Consider the following 20,199-nt stretch of genomic DNA (forward strand, 5'->3'; position numbering starts at 1 on the left):
AATAACCAGTATCAGGTATGGGATTTATATTTGAGATTGTAAGAAGTGAGGATCTAAACTTACATCTTGAAATCAAAGTCCACAGCGTAATAACAAAGAACTGATTTGGAACACTCTGTTTCTTGGAGGAAAACACAGTTCAATCAAAAATCAAAAGAAATACTTTGGGTAAAAGAACTGATTTAGCCAAGTTTTTTTTTTTTTTTTTTTTTTTTTTTTTTTTTTAAGATGATGAAGAGAGAGGGGGATGCATTTAAACAACCCCCGATGAATCACAGCCTTTTTGTTCCCTTTTTTCCCCCTTTCTCTTATAAGAAGTATACTAGGAAGCGTAAAACAGAGCATTCAGTTCCAAAAGATCCAAAATAAAATACAAATCTTAAAAATATAGATATATCTCCAGCTGAATTTGGGATTACTTCTGAACAGCAGAAAAACAACATTCAAGATCCTTCACAGGATGGGATTTTCACTTTCAAAACAGTTTTCTGGCAGAGTCCACTGCTCAGAATTGGTAACAAAACTCCAGGGTCCATAAAATTTTAGTCTACTTACACACCAGTGAATAGCATAATTACTGAAATACCAAACTGAGAAGGGGATTTAGAGAGACATCCTTTTCACCTGAAAAGATTTAGGAACAAACCAACAGGTTGACCGAAACAGCACAGAGCTTTGTGTGGTTTTGTTGCAGATCCCAGAACTACAGCATCAGGCAAAAACTCAAATAAATAATGAAATATTTCAGTTTATTCCTCAGTCCAAGACTTCAGACTTTTTGAGGTTACTTCACTGCAAGGGTAAGCCTGGCCTGCAAGAGTCATAGTTTTGCTGGTGAAGTAACAAAGCTCCTATTGGCTCTTAGGGAAAAATAATCAACTCTTCAGCTTACATGTGTAATAGACTACAACTGATGTTTGAGGTTTCTTTTTTTATTATTATTTATGTATTTATTTACTTACAGATTGGCTCTTGCAGCAGAGCAGACAGAATGAGAAACATGGTATAAGAAGTTTACAGAGTCCATTCAGAATTTCTTCCCCTCTTGGAGAAGGGGAGCACAGAAATGATGAAACCACCTCTCCTCACCCCAGTAACTCCACAAAAACAAAAGGGTTACATTTTAAGAAGCAGGGGCATGGCACAATTGGTACTTCTTAGATGTGTTTGGAGGCTGTTCCGTACCTCCTGTAGTAATATAAAAGCCCAGGTACAACTTGTTTAGGATCTTGTTTTGAACATTACCTGCGTCACGTATAATAAAACAATACTGTCTGAGGTATTATGGAAGGACGAAGAGGAATGTATGTTTGCCTTTTCCTGTAAGCCTTATGTGAACAATTTATAAAGTAAGGTAAATACCTTAAAGTTACTGGCTGTTCGGTATAGAAAGGTCAAAAACAATCTTCTAATACTCTGAAAGTCTGAGTCAATTTGAATGAAGTCAGAGGAATTTGCTGATCAAGATTCAAGTACCAAAAAAACAAGTTGAATTGAGAGGAATTGTAGAAGAAATCAAACACACAAGGACAAAAACAATTACAGCCAATGGCTATATTTACCTCAGTGAAGAATTTTGTTCATAAACCATTGATTTTTGCCTTCTTCACCAAAAGAAGTTCACTTTTAAACACAATTCAAAAGTTATGATAAAAAACAACAGATTGTTGCCAATTATATTAATTTGTATGGCAGTAGCCCCAGCTGAGGAAGGAAGATCTTTGTACTAACAGCTGTAAGAATTCAAAGTCAGACCATGAACACGGAAAATTTTTCATTATTAAAAAAAAAAAAAAAGGCAAGGGGGATCGAATCATCATTTCAATGTTCTGGAGGAAACCTAGAAACAGCACCTGACATGGTAACTGCCATAGTGCTGCAAAATAAAGAATTTGTCAACACCAGATATACTGGGTCTCATGACTGTTATTCGTGATCTGTTCTGATTTTAAGCCACAACTATATTTAGTCTTTAGCTACATAGACCCACACTACTAGCTCCCTTATTTAGCCTCATAAATGAAAATATTAACCTTGTCAGATGCCATAGCAAAATCCAACAGGTATCAAGAGTCATAGGTTCCATAAGTTCCAGCCTAGCTGAGGACACAGCATTACCATTTTAATAAATTCACAGCCAAGAACTAATAAGATCACTATGATTTTATTGTTTTTACCGCTGTTTTTGTTTTGGTTTGGTTTTATTTTTAGTAAGGTACTATTTAAGGAGCAGTCCTTAATCAGAAAGGAAATGACAGTATTCAGCCACTATCTGCATCATTTAACTGTTTTTTCAGTGTTATCGCATCTGAGTGCAATCAAACTGGAACATTTTTGCAGATGTAATGCCAAAACCATTACGTTTAAAATCCTTTACATTTTAAATCCTTTAAAAATCTACTCTGAAATATTTCTCTTTTTATGATATTGTGATAAATTTAATGTTTCTATATGTTAACTATATTTGAGAATGACTTTTAGGTCCTTTAAGCTTCTGGTTCTCTGGACCCGCATGCCTTGAAGCTTGCTGTTACCTGCCTTGCATTAAATCACGTGGCTCTACTTTCTGGATGTGGCTGTGCTCTCAGCTATTAGTCAGTATTATGGGATGCACAGGATCATTCATTATTACTGAGAAGCCCCCCTCTCTTCCAGAGAAGAAAATATTGTGACAGATCATATTCTTACTATGAAATTGTTAATGCTTGCTTACTTAGCAAAGTACCTTGTATAATTTAAAAAAGAATATTTTTGCAATGTGGATATTTGCAACTAATACATTGGTTGAAAAATATATATAAAACATATATATCTAATGCTTTTAATCCTGGGAGCATTCTGATGCCTTTTAAGATTGATTACAGGAAGACTTAAATGATCTGTGTTACACTGGAACCGATGGACATTTGGTATGTGCTTATTGTTTCTACAAAAAACAGATCTAAATTATTTCCTGCCTTGAAGAGTTCAAGTAACTCTAAACTCCCAGTACATAGAAAAAAAGGCCCAATTTTGATGTGGGTCAGGTCATAAGTTTTAAGGATCACTGTTGTGTAATTAAGTAAATTCAACAGTTCTAATGCATTGTAACGTTACAATGTTGTGGTATGATCACCGTGTGTCATGCCACAATGGAAGTTGTTCTTTTTGAAGCGTTACAGTGATGAGGACATGCCACAAAGCCATTCTGCAGCTTTTTCCTGCTACCCATGGAGATTAATCTAGCAGTTCAAAATTCCCTTCCAGTACTAAGTCCAATAAGGAAAGTCTCACCCAGACATTCTTATTTTCAAGAAAGAAAAAAGAGCAGAGGAACCAGGCATAAGGTGTAGTGATAGAGAATACTATTACTTTAAATTGACTTGACCATTCTTCCAAGGGAAAACCATCATTTCTGATTTACCTGACTTTTCAAAAGGACCTCTTATCCTTTTTTGAGGTCTTGAAGTGATGAAAAACTAATTGTACTTATTCATAAGTTGTCCTAGCAACCATTTGCGCTTTATTTCTAGATTAAGCCTATCTTCAGATTCCAGCCACTAAATTATCTTACATTTTTACCTCTTTCTATCATACATCTCTTCACATAGGTATTTTGGAAATTGTTAGTCCTCTCATAATTTCTTTCCAAATAACACAAAGACCTTGATCTTTTTAATCTCTCATTTATAAGGTGCCTTTACCAGATCTAAAATCACTGCTATTGCTGAAACTGTCCAAACTTACTAGGCTTTTTAGAGTACTCACATTGCCACTTCTCTTCCCGTAAATGCTGTGTACAGAGAAAAGTGCTTCTATGTGCTTCAAATTAAAATCCCTTTCCTCAATCTTCAGTGATGCTCTAATGAGCTCCAGAAAAATGCTTCCATGGGGAAAAGAAAACTAAAGATGTTGGTATGAGAGCAGAAGATAGTTGTAGCCTCAATGGAAAGTTATGTCCAGGAATCTAAGATACCACAATTATAAAGCAGAAATACAAGAACTCTAGCTTATAAAACGGTTTTCCTCCACAAAAATCTGCCTGTTACTGTAGAGCTGACAGGGCAAAGGTTGGGCTTCCAAGGAGTTGGTATTCTGGCAGATAGAGAAATACAAGAGTGTAGGGATAATATATATTTATATAAAAACAAACAACAAAAAACCTTCAAGCCAAGAATGGATAAGTTGTTCTAATGGCTAAACATAGTGAACAGTGACTGGAAAGGAAAACTGAAGGAGATGAATACATACACATCCATATTTCACTGGACTTCTCATAGGCTGAAGGTACTTGTGAACATTTGGAGATAGCATAAGAAATTGAGGAGTACAGGATTAAAGAAAATATATTCACTGGGAAACCTTCACTCAGCTTTTAGTTGGCTTGCTGCAGAAAGAAATACTGAAGAGTGCCTTAGGCGTGATCTAAAATAAAACCTTTGGGGTGACTTTATAAAAGAAATAGCATTACCAGAGACTTCATGACCTCAGAGCCCTGAATCCCCCTGCAGTAACCAAACCAGGCACTGAACTCTTATTTTGATCAGTCACCGTGACCCTGTTTCTGCTATCCAGGTGTCTCTGCTAAAGGCCCATGCAAGTCTTTTACAGCATTTTGTCCTGACTGTGACACTTCAGGACCGAGGTGAAGCAGGCAGCTCAAAAGAGAAGGGCAACTTCTTAATAAATAATCAGGGAAACTCGTTGAGCAATTTTCCTGTCTGGTTTTGGAATTTGCTCAACATTTGCCAAAAGGAAAACACAGACTTTCCTATATACATGTATGATTTATACCACTGTAGCTGTGCTGATACAGCAAAGCTTGGATATGGCAGACTCATGCCTTCAATGCAGAAGCCTTCACCTACTCTGTGTACCCAGAGAAAACAAACCACTTAGCTGCCATCTTCTTGCACCTTGTAGATCAAAGCCAACAAGGAGCCGACCTTGGCATAAATGCACCTTTCAGGTCAGGCACAGATACAGTGGGACAATGGGAACTTCTGGGTTCAGCACATGCCTTTCTCCCTGGCTGTGAGTCAGTGCCTTCAGATCTGGCTGTGATGTTTCAAGTGCATCACAAACAGTTCAGAAAGCCTCACACACCTCAAGGACAATCAAGCTCTTCTGCCACCCATAGCTAACTGATGCATCTTTGATCTGTGAGTAAATGTATCCATCTCTTTTCAACAGTGTTATTTCAGTGGTTCACTTCAGTGCCATGATGCTGCGACCTTTGGGGACAATTTAGAAGTCCTTTTCATTTCCTCATATATATTACGTTTGACAAAGGAGAGTAGCACTTCTCAGTGATCAGTTTCTCTGCCTTTTATTGACATAGTAGGAGTGAGAAAAATGGGACAAATGCTTAAAATACTAAACACAAGTTTGAGAACCTGTATCTTTTCCTTTAAAAAAAAAAAAAAAAAACACAAAACAACTTATTTCATCCAAAAAGAGCAGCATCCCAAAGGAAACAGAATAGTAAATAGAAAACAAATAGGAATCTATGTGATTTTTGGTTTGATGCTTCCTTGTTTAATGGAGCAAAACAATTCACGCTTTTATTTAACAATCCTAGTTTTTAGACTTGCAGCAAGTGAAATTGAGCTGGACTTTTTTTCTTGTGCTGTTTTGAGGTGGCCCTGTACCTGTCATTCTCCTCACCCCAGAAAGGAGGAAAAACAAACAAACAAACAAACAAACAAACAAACAAAAAACAGGTCAGAAGCAAGAAATAATTTTTTTTTTGTACCTACCTGAATCAAAACAAAACAAAATGATGGAATAGACATTCATTCCCAAGAATCTCTCTCCTCATTACCACTTTGTTTGTGGTCTTGTCCAGATTCACTTTTGCAGTTTTGAAAGTCAAGTTGACACCATCAACCTGTGAAGTAATACTTCACAACTGATGGGAATTTTACTAAGACTAGATGTCAAAAATTTACTGGTAACGCACAGCCATGTTTTTGTCAGAGATCTCCATAAACTGTTGCCTACATAAATTGACAGCTCTGGCCCATCTGCATATTTTTACTTGCCATCTAATAGAGTCAAAGGGATTTTCTTTGACAACACAGTCTCTTTCCTTTTAGATCTTCCCCTGGTTCTTCTACAGCAATAAGCTTCAATGTACAAATACTGTAACATCTCAGGGCTAACAATGTGATGAAAAATATTTCTGTTTATCGGGTGAGATGTCTTACATTCAAAAGCAATGACACGTTGAAACAAATTGGGGGAAGAATATGTGAATCTCACACTCTAGAAACGTCTGTGGGCTTGGGATGTTGCATACAGTGTAGGGCTACGTGATATGTGTAGAATATTAGTTACAGACTAAAAAAGGAGTGACAAACATTACTCTGAGATGGCAAAAAAGGGATTTTGGAACAAGAGGACTGCCTGCTTTTGTCTGTGTGTAATATGCCCAGAGAAGCTGTGGATGCTCATCCCTGGAGAGGTTCAAGACCAGGTTGGATAAGGGTCTGGGAAAGCTAATCTAGTGGGAGGGGGTCCCTGCCCATGGCAGGGAGTTTGGAATGAGATGGTCTTTAAGATCCCTTCCAACCCAAACTGTTCTATGATTCTATGACGTGTCCAGGGGGAAGAAGAAAAAAAAAAAGTATTTTCAATTTTTAATTAAAACAAGAAAAAGAAGATTGTATCAACAGCATTCCTGACTTGCACTTCTGCAGACTTTCTCATCTAAGCAGCAGAATGACAACCATTTACAAACTCATACAAACAAAAGAAAAAGAAAAAAGAAAAAAAATAAGTCTGGAAGTTGCTGGGATGAACAACAGCTGCATTGGGCAGTCCTGTGCAGAAGGGACTTAGCTCCTCCACTGCTGCTTACCAGCCTGCCAGCAGCGAGCTGGCCATGGACTGGTTCGTACTTGTACTGGGCAGCAAAAGCTTGCTCTGAAAATATCCCCTTGTATCAAGTAGCATTCATGATACTCAGCAACAGAGAGTAGCTAGCAGGGGCTTCATGTAACAACAGAATTTTGTAGAGGCTGCTCATGATCATAACTGCATATAATCATGAGACATTTCTCTGTTCTTGGACTTTTACCTTATGGGTTTGTGGGTTTGGGAAGCTGGACAACATGCTTTGTTTTATTAACCTTTCAGGAATACTTTTTTTTGTTTTTCTTCTGTGAATTTCAATAGCTTTTAAATACATTTCAAAATGTTTTATGGTGCCTAAGGCTGAGCAAAGCACCGTATGACCAACAATGTGAAAAGTCATAAAGGCAACAACAAAATATTTTCAAACAGATTTCTGCAAACACAAGAGTCATCGTCAGGTTACTGTGAACCCTGCCAAATCAGTTTTGTTGATAAAGCATTTTATTTCCTGACACAAGAGATGCATTCTTTTTCCCCACAGCATGTTTTTATAAGTCAGTTTATCAAAAATAATGTGTGCAAACTTGCTCCACTGCAAAGATGTGATGTGGATGTAAAAAGTAAAGTAGCTAAACATGAAGTAAAGGAGAGGCAGGCAAGGTAGCAGTGCTGTAATATTTGGAAAATAAACTAGCACAGAAACAAACAAGTATTTCCAAGGCACGGAATGGATTGTCCAGTTTCTTATGCCAGGTGAGAATGCTGCCTTTTCCTGAGAAAGTGAGACTGAACACTGGGCTGCTCGCATCCTCAGACTGGAGAGGTGGTGCTGAGCAGGAGCCACGCCACTGCCATCATCTCTCAAAGCGTCTGCTCTCCTTGCTTTGATTATTTTACACAAAGGAATGTCTGTCTTCTTACTTCTGAAAATTTCTGGATTTCTTCTCTTCCCTACTCAAAACCCTGCCTGCCCTTTTACTGAGGGGAAGAGGGAGCTGGTCATAGCTGCCTCCTCATGCCTGACACTGCTCTATCACCTTGTTAAGGGAGGTTTTACAATTCTCCATTAAACTGCTTATCTACTGCTGTGTTATCAGTAAATGAGCTCATCCTGAAATTAGTCACCATGGCAGATAGTATGAGAAAATGAGGCATGTGAAAGCTGTGAGAGCCCGTATAGAAACGAGCAGAGCTGGACTTAACTGGAGGTCTGAGAAGGAACCATTCTCCAACATGATGCCTATATTCATCTAGCAAAGAGTGCCTGCAGACCGGGGACGCATACTTTTATTAAAATGCTTTGAAATTCTTATTTTACACAGAGGCACAAGCCAAAATTCTGAGTTTCATCACCTGAAAGAGGATAATACAATAACTAAGCCAGAATTGCTACATCAGGGCACTGAGGAGCTCTGCCTGAGCCCAGCACAAAACAGGTGCTGATTGACACACACAGTCCCTCCCAGGCACAAGCTGGAAAACAAAATCTGACACCATCTATTTTGAAAAGTGATCTGTGGCCATTGCAAGGAGCAAGGCACTAGGTTCGAAGCCCTACAGAAATGCCAGCACACCATGTTTGAGAACAAGGGAAACTTTAAAGAGTAAATAAGTGGTAATTTATGTGTATATATATATATATATATACACACATATATGCACACACACATATATTTGTTGTCAGTTTTTTTTCAGGAAGTGAACTTTTTTTTTTCCTGTAGCTTGTCACTGCATGAGATCTTGACCAGAAGTAATTATTTCAAAAGACGAAGTATTTCACTGGAATCAAGCAAGAGCGGTGTTGGAGGTGGTTTGTAGCTATGACAAACAGTGCTAACACTGCAGGCAGCAGGGAAGGGACCGTGGGCTTTAACCTGTTGCCATATGAAATGCAGCCTGGCAAAATACTGCCTGGAAGTACCCCCCCTTTGCCAGGCCTGGAGAAAGGGGCAGGGGGAAGCATCCCATGTCTCCACTAAGTAGTACTCAGGAGTTGCTGACCCATCTCAGTACGGTTTCCTACCTGAGCTCTGTGCAGATCCTCCCAGCTTTAGCGAATCAAGTTACATGGAAAACAAGAAAAAAATAAATAAAAAGAAAGGGAGAAACAGCAGCAGTGAACACCAAGACCAACATAGTACATTTCTCATTATATTAAGCATGTTAAAGGCTGAAGTAGAACTCGTTGGCCTTCATTGACTTCAATGAGCTTTTCATCAGCCCCTTATTGCAAATGTGGTTTAAAATGACAAGGAAATCATAACAGCGGTGACATTATATAATTGTGTTTTCAGATAGGATATGGCTTGCAAATATCTTGTATGGCTTTTTGTAAATATCTGATTGAATTAAGAAGCTGAATAAGCTTGTGTTGTATCTGTAAATCATAAATGTTCTGCCAGAGAAGTTGACAGTGATGATGTGACCCTGGCAACAAGAAAATCAAGGATGTATCAGACACTATTCACGGGCTGCACATCTCAGATTAGGGGTCAGGGTGTAAATTGATGTAGGTTCAAAGACATCTAGAGAATAAGGCAGATGAAGATGAGCTGATGACTTCACTCTCAGTGACAACTGTTCATGATGGTCACTTGTGGTATCATCCATCTCCCAACCACATCAACAGCAAGATTCCAGCTTTGTAGAGGACGTTATCAAATGTGGAGTCCTAAAAATATTCCTTAGGAATATAGAAGGGAATCTGTAGACCTGATTTATTTTTTTTTTCCTATTTTACACATTAGTAGTATAGCAGAAGTGGCTCCTGTCAGATGATTCAGCAGAACCTGAAAGCCAAGACCTCGGTTAGTAAAACTGCACTGAATTTAACTAAATTACATTGACAGACATGACACAGGGATCTGCTGTAATATTTAGCATCAAAACTGGTTCCAGAAAAGGTATGTACACTTTCCAAAACGATATAATGAGAAAGAAAGAATCAAAGTAATCAATACATTATAGCATAATCACTACTCCATCTTACATACACACAGGAGTTATAAGATTCCCTCCAACCAGTTAATTTAAGGAAAAACAACCTAAGTGCATATGGCGACTCAGGACAGATTTTGTTTTGCTTTGATTCTGCTGGCTTTAATTTTACTGGAAAAGTACTTGTGGATGCACGGAAGACTAATGACATGCAGTCCAATTCTTTACTACTAGTCATCAGCCTTACCATATCATTGCATTCACATAATTATTAGACACAATTTATTAAATATGTTTCTTGGACTCATTGTTTTTTCCAGGACGCTGAACTATCACTACTATGACGATGGCAATTCTTGATTGTCAGTTTACTCCTGACCCATTTATGGTTTGTTGTTCTGGCCTTCCTATACCCTGAATTGCTTCTGTTTATCCCCAGCAGAGTATTCTCACACCCTTTTTCAGCCTTCATTTTCTCTGAGTGCACATTAAGTGTCCTTAGACTTTTTGTGCACAATAGATTGCATTTGCCTGATTCATCCTCTCAGACTTTCTTTGCGTATGTTCTGATGCAGTGGTGGCTCCCAGTCAAATGAAGTTCATTGAATACACCTAGATTTTCCTTCTGGCTATTATCTCCACTTGATGCCACTTGAACTAGTAACAAAAATTCTTCTTGTAAATCTTTCTGTGCAGGACCCCGTACTTTGCTCTATTCAGTTTCATCACATTTTTATCTCATTTCTACTGCTTCAGTTCTCAAGGCCATCCCATTCTTCTGGCATGGTATTTCAATCCTCTGTATTAACACTGCCTCCAACAATTTTATTTAAAATATTTCTACGTCGTATCAAGTTTATTAATGGATGTACTAAGCGAGGCCTATGCTTGAGGAATTCAATAGTAACCTCCCCTCAGTCCAACAATTTCCTTTCCAGATCAGCACGTTTATCTCCCTTTTCGCCACAGCTGATTCCCATCTCCTCCAGTTTTAATAATTACCCTTCTGTCAGTCTTGACCACTTTACAGAAGCACAGAGAAATACATCTAAAGAACTTTACTTGTCTGAAGTTTATCAGAGAAAAGGCTGGGTTAATTTATGATCATTTATCTTTATTGCCTTCACTCGCTTTCCATTTACTTTGAATTTGCTCTTCAAAAATTGTTTTGATAAATCTTTCATGAAAAGTACTTTTTTCCCCAAAAAAAGTTTTCATTTACAGAAGCGTACATGGAGTCCTCATTTTGCATTTGTTTGGCAGCCAGCTGTTTTTTTCATTTCCTTTTATTTGTTTTTGCCTCACTGGTTCAGTGAGGTCCAAAACACATTCATCTACAAGTCACAAATCCCCAAGCAAACCCTACCAACAAATCATCACACTACGCAAACAAGAAAAGGCACTTGCCTTATTGGAACACAGGCTTTCCTACCAAACAAGATGCCTGTATCAGCTCTTGCTTGCTACATCTTCTCTTCTGGCTAACTCAGAAGAAGTGGGAAGAGGTAGGAATAAAAGGTGAGAGAAGCAGAAAGTGAGTCATTTTACCCTCCACAGTATGCTAGGCTTAAATAGACAAAAAAACAGACTAAATCTAGCTCAGTACTGAATTTAAGTTGGCACAGTCCAGGATTCCCCTGTACAATTAACTCCATTTCAGAGATTCAGAACAGCAAGGCCTGAGTTATTACCACTGACTTCAGGAAATGGAGGTGCAAATGCACAATGGACACAAACACACAAATGACTTTCTGTTGTTTCCTATAACCCATGTAATTCTACCAGCCTGATAGGCTACCATCCACTTTCCAAATGGATTAATACATAATGCAACTTAACAAGGGAAAAGGTTTCCTCATTGACTCTTTCTTGCAAATTTGAGCAACTGTGCTCATGAAGGTGAAAAATAAATATGTCGGAGCATTAACAGAATCAACCAAAATAATACATTATTTTCTGAACTTGAGTATACTGTGTGCATGCTAACAGTGCTCTAATTTCATTGCTGCCGAGGGTATTTCAACATCATATTTACTATAGCAACCCCTGAAGATGCGCTTCCTGCCAGTAAAAGTTAGTTCTGTGCTTAGAATAATAATTTCTTAATAATACCAAAGTGGTGTGGGAGAGCAACATCTTAAACAAAACATAAAACTAAATACAAATTACACAAGCAAAAGTGGGGTGAAAAAGGAGCCCCTTAGTCCAGAACCCCACCAGCCAGCAGGATGTTGCATTGTCAACTAACGTTATACAAATTTAAAGCCATACATCTTCGAGATGTTGACAACCCTACTCTGATATGAACCATAAAAGCACTACTGAGAGCTCATTGCTGAACCCTTCCAGAAAGCATCCTTCATACTAGTTGTTCTCTGGGCTTGCAATACCAGCATTTCTCTAAAGAAAAAAAGAAAAAAAAAGAAAAAAGAAAAAAAAAAAAGCTTATTTTCTTTATAACCCAGTGCAGCTCTGCAGCATAAATATTGCATAGGCCAGGCAAAGACATTTCAATGCAATGTTGTTTAGAGGCTAAGATGATTAGAAAATGGGTGGTCAACTTAACACGCTTGTATTATTGATAGAGCCTTTACTAGCTCTTCTGGTCATAGCGCCAGAATGGGGATACTGATGTGGCAAAGCTCAGTCGTTGCTTGTAACAGCTGCTGAAATCAAGTGTAATGCTAGACTGGGTATTCAGAGTTCGACAGGAACTCTAAGACGGCAGAAATTGCCATGATACATTCCCCACCCTGTCCATACATTTTGCAAGCTTGACTCCCAGTAATAATTCGTAATCATGCAAACACTCTTATCGACTGAGAAGGGTAATTCTATTGCACATCGACTCATGAACTAAGATTCTGCATCCTCTCATAGTTCTGGATCATTCATTGTAGAAAGGATTAAAATCATCTATACCACTTTTCAGGGTCAGGTCCAAAGACCATTAACCATGCAACATTTTTAACAGGATATATTATTTCTCCGGAATCCTATTTTCAGTGATAAAACATTTCTGATTCATTTAAAGGTGTTTTAATGGCCTCATGGTCTCAATGGCTGCATAAATTCTGAACTGTCAGCACCAATTTTGACACTACCCTGCAGAAACCTGCACAGACAAGAACCTGGCTTTGCAGAGCCCTTCAGGACCATGCTTTCAACTAAAAACCCATTGGGTTCTGATGTGTAAGAGTAGCTTCCAGAGCCTGATTTGCCACCTGCCTGTATGGAACTGGCTCTGAAGTGACTTTGCTATTAAGAAAGTTTTGAAGATAAACTACTTGTACTTTCAAGCTTTATCCTTGAGCACCCTCACCCAATGTTGGCACTCCATGCCTGTCCTGGAGGCTTCCACCCAGCCCTTCTGCCTTAGGATCAATGGCCATGTGAACAATTTCAGGAACCATTCTATGAGTCCTTGTATCTCCTCTTCCAAAACAACTAAGGCAGAAGACAGTCCAAGGTTCTGGTATTTTGAACAAGTTTTTCAACAAGCCTGAACTTAAACCCAAGAAATATGGAATACAGCAAAGGCAACAGCAATATGGTACCTACAACTGACACATTAAGCATCTATCAGAAACAAAGTTTTAGAAATAATTTGCCATATTCATCTGTCTGCGTTGCTCATCTTGTACAAGGAGCACCAGCTTTGACAGGAGAAGGTGCCCAGGTACAATGTGTTTCTACAACGTGAAACTGAAGGCAAACCTGGCAAGTAACTGGATTATGTAATTCCAGTGGTAATTGCACAGCAAGTGTAATTACTGCAAGGTTATTCTAATTAATCTAATGACTTGAAGTATGCCTAATTATGAGAAGAATGATTACAAGAGTTGCAGTAATGTGGTAGATCAATATCGTACAACATAGTAAAGAAAGAAATCGTACAGATTTTGTGATTGGGCAGGAAAGCAAGTGAAGCTGATCAGAGGGGAAAAATATGGATGAGGCTGAGGAATCATCAAGAACAAGGAGGGAAAGGAAGAACACTCTTCAGGTACAACTGCCTTGTAAGTTCTGTTCGTATAGCTTCATCCTCAAAAGCAAGGGTCGTAGGCATAGGGTCTTAGCTACATGTCTCAGCATGATTGAAGCAGAGCCGCCAGAGAAATTAAAAAAGTTAAATCTGCAGTGAAATCATTTGCACATTTTTTCTTCTTCACAGTAAAGGTGTACATCAAAGTTTGTAAATTGAAGAGCAGGAAAAGGCCAGGATGAAAATCACAAGGCACAAATTTATCATACAAAAGGTCTGGAGAGTCAGATGTAGTTTTTAAAACATTAATGAATTTGCCCTTTCTTCATCACCTCTCTCCCACCTACTTTTACCTCATGTTCTCACATTTCAGATGTAACTTTGAGATTCCTTCTATCACACTGGAATTGAAAGAGTGAAGTTCTGCCCTTGACAGCACAGTCGGGAAAAACATGTTCTGCTCAAGGGTATCAAAATGGATATTGGTGGGTGGTGCACTTCTTGTTTTTGTAGTCATTATCAAGCATTTTTCTGTGAAACAGTCTACTGTTACTACTGAGATCAAGGTCTGCTATATATTCATTTTAAGGTATAGAACAGACCATAACACAAGGTTAAAAAACAACAAAATCCACAATCCTTAACAGAGGATTCAGAGTAAAGGAAAGTGCAGGGTCTTACTGAATTTCAGTGCCAACACTGGAAAAAATGCTCAGTCTCTGAAGTGCCAATACACTACACTATTCATTAACATGAAACCCAAGCAGCTCACACACACACCAAGTGGTAACTTTTTAAGTATATAAAAGTTGCTGCTTAAGAGGCAGTATTTGCAATGATAGCTCAGGGTTGCTCACCTGTGATATAAGCAACTGGAGCATAACAATACTGAAAGTATGTGAAAAAGTGTGAGAAAGCACACTATTTAGAAAATGGGGATTTCAGCATATCCAATGTTTCCAGCCCTCTCCTTTCCCAGAAACTGGAAATATTTCAGGTAGAAAAGGTTTAACTCATGTCTATTCACTTCCTTCACTTGTTCAAGCTTTAGATACCATTTCTTCTTCTTTTAGTTTCAATTTCCTCCCTCCTTCCTCCCTCTCCCCCCCCCTTTTCCCTTTTAATATGATTAAAACTTTCACTAGATTATTATGCAGTGGCTCACAAATTTTGTTACTGCTTCCATTTTAATGCACATTTCTTTTTAGTAATGCTGACAATTTAATCTTAAGCCGACCATCCAGTTCCAAACATACACATTTCAGGTTGATATTGTGTTGTGCTTGCGTAAGGTAAATCATATTTTCTGTTACCCCTGCAGCTATTTGTAAATTTAGGGTCAGTAATGAGACTTTGACCTTTGGAAAAAGCCCAATTCAGAGTCAGCTTATATGGCCACAAAGCATCTGTGTTTGTAATGTTTTACTTTTAATAATGCTAAACAAATATCTCCCTGAGTAATATCACCTGTGGTAATATAGAATTTCTTCCCAAATATCACAGACAAATATTTATAGTTGTTTTTGTGTTTTTTTTTTCCCGTTCCTGTGAAAGTAATAAATGTTTACTTGCAGTCCTAAAAGAGCTTTAATTGATACAGACTTAAGTTCCTGTAATGGCATGTTATTTCTGATGCAAAATCAAGCAATAGTGCCTTTGATATAAAGCACCATGTGTTTTTGTTTTTGTTTTTCTTTAATATCCACTTTTTTTTCAGGTTATGTTACCCATCCCACCCAGTTTCAGTAGCCATAACTTTTGTCTGCATATTCTCCAACCTGTCTACAGATAGAACCACAAATTTGTATATAGGTTCTCCATATGTCTATGAGTACTTAGATTTATCAAATGTGAATGCTTGGATACTGGATTATATACCAAGTTCTTCTTACTGGAACTTCCCTGTATTATCTTTCCTCTTCAAAGTGCATTTAAGGTTAGTCTCATATCTATTGAAACACAAAGATGGCACTGAAGAAGCAAAACCAAAAAGGTTACGGAAAATATCCATCTTGGATGTAAAAGTCAACACTGAAGGCATAAAAACCAGGAATGTGACAGCAGCTTATTACTTCCCAATTTTCCTGACCTATCTCAGATTTTTTGTGTGCTACCCTGTGCAGTAGCATAAGTTAGGAACCATTTCTCACATCTAGCTACTTTGAAAGGGAGTAGGCTAGCAAAAAATGTTGTTATACATGTGAAAATTCACCATGTGTGTGACTTCTTATCAGATCTTTTTGTTAAAGGCATCAATAAGCTTTTGATTTTTCTTATATACTTTTCTTTAAAGCTGTAACTGTAACTAAATATGCAAGTGCTGCCTTCTACCTTATGGAAACTGAGTTACAATCCAACTCATTGAGAGACAGGTGACCCTGTGCTAATGATCTAAATAGATGTTTGACAGGACTGCTGAATCCAACAAACAGGAAAAGTATAGGTGAGATTTCTTGAGGCACAAACAAGCAACATAAACGTGCTTAGCCCAGGAATTGAACAGATGCTTTGTTTTGCAAGGTATAGAGGAGACACTCAGAAGAGAATCACAGAATGACTTGGGCTGGAAGGGACCTTTAAAGATCGTCTAGTTCCAATCCCCCTGCCATAGGCAGGGTTGCCACCCACTAAATCAGGTTTGCCAGGGCCCCATCCAGCCTGGCCTTCAACAACTTCAGGGATGGGGCATCCACAACCTCTCTGGGCAACTTGTTCCAGTGCCTCACCACCCTCTGAGTGAAAAATTTCTTCCTAACATCCAATCTAAATCTCTCCTCTTTCAGTTTAAAACCATTCCCCTTTGTCCACTGTTTTTTTTTATATATACATGGTTTGCTGGTCCACCTTTATCCTGTTGTCCTTTCCTAAGGCTTGACCATTACCATTGTTGTTATTATCATCCTCTCCTTTTTTGAGCCCCAGAGCATCGTATCTACTGCATAGGGGCACTTCAGGGACAAGGGGAGATTGTTCCTTCTGCTCCGAGCAGAGCTGAGGGTCCAGATTCCCTTGTCTTCTGAGCCCATTGTTGGTGCCAATTCAGTCGGAGGCTCCCTTACCAGTCCCTTGTGAGGACTTAAGGCAGGGCTGTTGCTCAGCCTGTGTCAAACACTTGATATGACACATATCTCTTGCTCGGATTCCTGGATCCTTCACAACCAGTTGAGCTGCTCTCACAAGACACCAACTTGCTCAAAATGCTCATCCAGCTGGGCACACTTGCACCCACAACACCCAGTTCTGCCTCTGGGCCCTAGGGGGCCTTCCAGATTCTGGAGTTCCCCACAACTGGGGGTCTGGGACACTCTTTCGGTCCTCAGGGGCTCCTGTCTGTGTGTAGGTATCTGCCATGGGGGGTCGTAGCCGCTCTTTCTGGGTTTTGGTCTCGGTGCGGCGTGTGGACGCCATTTTCACTTCAGTATCAATCAGCCTGTTCCGTCTGCACGTAGGCATCTGCCATGGGGGTCGTGGCCGCTCCACCTGGGTTTTGGTCTCAGCAGGCGGGTGGACGACATTTTTACTTCAGTATCACCCTGTTCCTCGTCACTACGAGGAGAGAGGGGCCGACTCCCTCCCTTCTAGGCACCTGACAGAGGAGCCGCTCCCTGCCTGCCCGCCCTGCTGCCGCCTTTGTACATGATGGGACCAATGGCCGCCGCCCCCGACTCCGCCTTTGACAAGGGCTGGCGGCTGCCTCCCTGCGGGAAACCCCGCACACATCGCGGCCATGGAGCCGATCACCTCAGCGAGTGACCACGAGGACTGGAGAGCTGTCTTTCTATGTGTTTAACAACCATAACTGAGAAGGAAAATAAAGTTCCTATGAGCAGTTTCCCAAACAGAGCTCTCGTCTAGTGCTACTTTTGGGAGATAGGAAGTGATCTCCCCTGGGGACAAATACACTCTGGCTCCTTATTCACTGTGGCCTGGACTTGGACTGAAGTATTTCTCAGCATCAGAAAACCTGTGGAGTCTTTTTGGAAGCTGAATTAACAGCGAAAGCCTGCTTAGTACTTGACCGTTAGCCATGCTCCCTGGGACTCTTCCTGTGAGTCTGCCAGGGTGAACTTGTCCTGTGTCCCTGTCTTGCCCTCGTAAGAGAACAAGAGGAGAGAAGAGGTTACCAGGCATGTAACATTTGATTACAGAAGACACACACAGTTCCCTATCCAGGACAACTAGAAAAATCTACTTCCTTCATCTCATATCATTTCAAGCAAGTCCCACTTTTAGCATTCCTAAAAATCAGGTCGTCCTACTGCGGAGAAACGAAGGGAGACTACAAGAGGTGTACAAAAGTCAGGGAATATTCTACTAACATTCACTGGGATGGAAGCAGGCCTGCTAATATGTTGGCTAACATCTAATCTTCACCTCAGAGGTGGTTACATTCCCCTCTTTGTGAAAAGCTCTATACTGTACATGAAGAACACAGACACAGCAACTTTCATCCTAATTCAAAAATTACTAGCTCATATGTGAGAAGTGCAAAAGAAATATTGGACTTATTCATTTTATGATCTTTTCTCAATCATTATCTTTTTTCCCCAGAGGGGAGTGAACAGAGCACTACTTTTTCCCAAAGCAACTTCCTAATGAGCTAAGAAGTCTGAAAGAATACTACCACTTCAAAAAGGAACTTGCAAAACAGCAGCTATGTATTTGAGGGGAAAAAAAAAAAAAAAAAAACACAGAAAACTGTTCCTGTTTGATTAAAGGTTGCAAAAGTCCTTCTAATATCTGGGTAAAATAGGCAGCAGGGAAAAATTTAAATCTACTTTAGAAGTTTTTCTATTAAATTTGTCCCTCCCAAAAGAAAAAAAGAAAAAACACGCACAAAGTAAAAAGCACATTGCAGGTTAACATTTATTTATTTATTTATCTGGTATTAAATAACTAACTGTTAGGCAGGAATTTATTACAACTGAGCCATATTCATGAAGTACAATGTAGTATCCTTACTGGGAGATCCCCTCACTCAAATACACACCAGTGGTGACTATTTTCTTATTAACAACCCTCTTTTACACATTCACACTCTCTCTCTTCAGCATCATATTCCCATTGCCTCATATCTCCTGCCACATTTCAGGTTAACATGTATCTCTCATTTTGTCAAGGCATAACAGGGACTTCTCTGAAACAGACTATCAGATATCCACATTCCAGAACTACTGATCCATGTAAAGAATAAGCCTGAAAAAATAAGGCAGATGGATTTAGAGGTAGGGTCAGATTAAGAGGGCACTGGATCTATATAGATCAGAAACAGAGTCCCTTATCTCATGGGCACTTCTCAGCCTGGGCATTTCATTTCTGAAGTATCTTTCACCATTCAGAAGTTACTTCAGAGCCTGACTCCTCCACAGAGCAAAGACGTCACACCACTTTATGCGTTTCAAGTATTTTTCAAGTCTGCCACTGTCACCAATACAAGAACTCTTAAAGTCAAGTTTTGACATGTAACAGTCATGAAAGGAAAAACATCAAACTCAAGTACACAAGTGCAGTTTGTCTGCAAACAGACTTCTATCATTTTAAAGGCAACAGCAGCTTTTGCTGCTTGCTCATTATACTCAGAATTGTAGTTGGTGTTCAAAATATTGCACGAGATCAGAGGAAGAAAATCATACTTTCCTAAAATTACAACAGACTCAGACTAATCAACAAACTGGAAACACAAACAGGGACCTTAGTTTTCCATTTAGATCCAGATTTTTTCACATAAGTGACAGATTATTCAGATATGCATTCAGATACAAGCACAATTGAAAATTCAATCTGCATACGACCAGAGTAAGTCAAACCTCAGTATCCCCTTTCCATACATTAACATATTTTCTCTCTGCAGTTGGTTTGGAAAGATAATCTTTTGGGTCAAGACGTTCCAAAATCAACTGAAATTCATGCAGTGGAGCATCACTGTACATAGAAAAGGAGCCTGTTTCTCTCCAAACAACCATGAATCTGGAATGTGTGCTTAACAAAACAGAGTTCAGAGGGGAAAATGGAACCACTGTATATAAGTCTACTATTTTCAAAATTTCCCTTAATAATCATGTTGGTGCCTTCGAAAAGGCACCAACTTTTTCCTTAAATATGAAGGCACAAACACCAAGGCTGATTTTAGTCAGCCCCTCTCCAAAAACAGACCTTCCAACTTGTCTCTTCCAAGAGCTTCAAAGTACTCAGTGCAAATTCTGTGCCTGCAAGTCAAAGGGCAGCACTCAAACCTCAAGGAGTCCATCACCAGCAGAGCCCCAGGAAATTTTGTCAATGCTGAGGTCAGAAGCAAAGTGCTCTAGAGATGGAAAAACAATCACGTATGCAACCTGCTGGTCTCGGTGCAGATTACAATACTGGAAGAGGGAAGGCTTGGACTGCTACCTATTCCAAACACTGAGTTCTTATCAGATGTTTAAACTAGCAATGAAAAACAC

Source organism: Netta rufina (assembly GCF_964035555.1).
Source record: "Netta rufina genome assembly, chromosome: 7".
Taxonomy (NCBI): domain Eukaryota; kingdom Metazoa; phylum Chordata; class Aves; order Anseriformes; family Anatidae; genus Netta; species Netta rufina.